Genomic DNA, 2353 nt, shown 5'->3' with positions numbered 1-2353 from the left:
GTTGGTTGTTTAAGCATTGCTTCTGGCTGCTTGGTTGTACCTGCTGATCTACTCGCGTGCAGTCCCTTCATACCGTGACAGTCAGCATATTCTTTCGGATTCTTTCTTTTGAGGTGGAAAAAAAGGTTAGTTATGTTGCCATCCGACGCACGAATCTGCTCACTGCAACACTTGCAAATAACTGTGGTTTGTCCTGTGTCTGCTGGCAAAAAACCAAACCACTTACATATCACTGATGTCGAGTTTTTTTTAGACACCAACTCCTCCGCATTTTCCTCCATTGTCATTGACGGTGTTGTTTAATCTCATACGAGCTTGTTAACATGGCGGTGCGCCATGTTGAGGGCGAGATCTAGAATGAATGAATAGAACTACAATGGATAGAACGTGCACATATGACGATACTACGATATTGTTGAAAAAGTGTATTGTCCAGTCCTTAATATTGTCCACGATATAATATCATCATATCGCCCACCCCTAGGTGGCAGCCATGTCATCAAGGCTCAACTGCAACGCCTACCTGTAACTGAAGTCTGCTTGTTGCCATGAGCTGTGGGATTTCACACTTTAACAGCTGACTAAAGAGCAACCTTTTTGTTACATTTCCTGTGCCACTGTACCAAAAATAGAAAAGCTAAACATTTCTAATTGGCTGTCTCTTTCAACTTTGCTTATGACTATACACCCAAGTATGTGCACATGTAAAATCACGCACACAGACCTGCTAGTATTAAAAAACTGTTGGAATGCAGAACAAGTAGCCGGGGTCAACTGCATAATGACAGACGCATACACAAATATGAATGCCCTTTCCCCCCCCCGCTGGAAACAAATTAAACAAATGGTAACTGTCAATAAAATCCCTCACAAGGAATTTAATAAGTGCCTTAGAGTGGCTTCATGCAGCTGAGATGTGCTCAACACAGGCCTTGAGACATGAATTCAACATAGCAGATGTATGGTATTATTTGCATGCTGCCAAGCTACTTTCCTGTAGCTCACGACATGCTATCTGTACATACTGTGCTATAATCCCCTCCATTAATGCCTCAAAGACCTAATTAGGAGTCAAGCACAGGTTTTCTATGCTATTTAATGGGCTACTTGGACCTGCTGGCAAAGTGATCCAGTCAGACTATTTTAAGTGTTTTTAAAAAGCTCCAGAGATCCCATGAGAGCTTCAGCTCAGTGGATGGAGGGCATGGTCTGTACAGCTGGGGAGAAAAATGCTGGACCCCTAACAGATGCTCCAAGTAAGAAAGGTAGACAGGCAAAAAAAAAAAAAAAAAAAAAATCTGCTGTTTTGGGCACAGCTTTTCTTTAAAGCCCTGCCTTGGCTCTATGGATGCACCAAATCCACAACTGAGAGCAAGAGAGGGGGGGAAAGGGAGAGTGGGAATCGACAATCACTGAGTGAGGAGGGGGTGGGGAGGACAGGAAAGGAGGAGAGCAGAGGAAAGGGGGCAAGCAGAGGGAGAAAAACTTAATGTGGGAGTAGTAAAGAGAAGGAGCAAAAGGAGAGGTGGTGGGTTTAGAGGAAGAGAGCACTCAGACAGTAATGCTGATACAATATCACTGGCAACTCTATTTTAAGGGCAATTCCCAGAACTGTGATGCCGTATTACATAACAGCAGAGAGCACATATTGTTTTTAGACACCATGCCAAAAATGATAAAAGGGATAGTTCGAAAGAGATCATCTGAGCAAGAAGACTCGTCAAGCAAGAGAAAGATGCCACTTTTGAGTGGGTTGCCCTCTTCACACCTGCACAAAGCTTCAGAAACAAACCGCAGACATGACATGACCTTTACCACATCATACAAACAAAGGTGAGAAACAACTGGCAACCAAATGTTGTGATGCACATTTCAGCGCGGGCACTCACATACGTCACAGCTCGGCCAAAATTCAATTCAACAGAAATATCTATGGTTACGATAGTGGATAAACACAACTCACTTAGCTTTACATACCTATGGACAAGAAACAACACTACTGAGCAATGAGTTTAAGATAATGCCACAATACTGTTAAACAGATGAAGTTATGCCCATAATATACAGGCTTCTTCAAATTTTTTACATGGTGTATTGAAACACACATGGCTGCAAATTACAATCATTTTCATTATTGATTAATCTGACAAATAACTTTTTTGTCAAGTCATCACTTGGTCTATAGAGAACCAGATACAGTGAAAAATACCTATCACAACCCTGGTGCACAATTCTTGTCCAACCAACAGATCAAAACCAAAAGACAATCAATTTACTCTCTTAGAAGACTAATAAAACCAGCACATTTTCACACTTGAAAAGCTGGAAGAATTTTTTAGAATATATATATATA

General features: G+C 41.4%; 1 protein-coding gene across 2 annotated transcripts in view; it reads right to left on the bottom strand.

The window, feature by feature from the left end:
- LOC109960336 (phosphatidylinositol 3,4,5-trisphosphate 3-phosphatase and dual-specificity protein phosphatase PTEN) overlaps positions 1 to 2353 on the bottom strand; it is a 12886-nt gene that overhangs the window by 8738 nt on the left and 1795 nt on the right. The gene's annotated exons all lie outside the window — the stretch shown is intronic.

Source organism: Monopterus albus, unplaced genomic scaffold, assembly GCF_001952655.1.
Source record: "Monopterus albus unplaced genomic scaffold, M_albus_1.0 scaffold3.1, whole genome shotgun sequence".
NCBI classification, from domain to species: Eukaryota; Metazoa; Chordata; class Actinopteri; order Synbranchiformes; family Synbranchidae; genus Monopterus; species Monopterus albus.
Note: the sequence above shows the minus strand (reverse complement) of the source record. Positions and strands in the feature narration are given on the sequence as shown.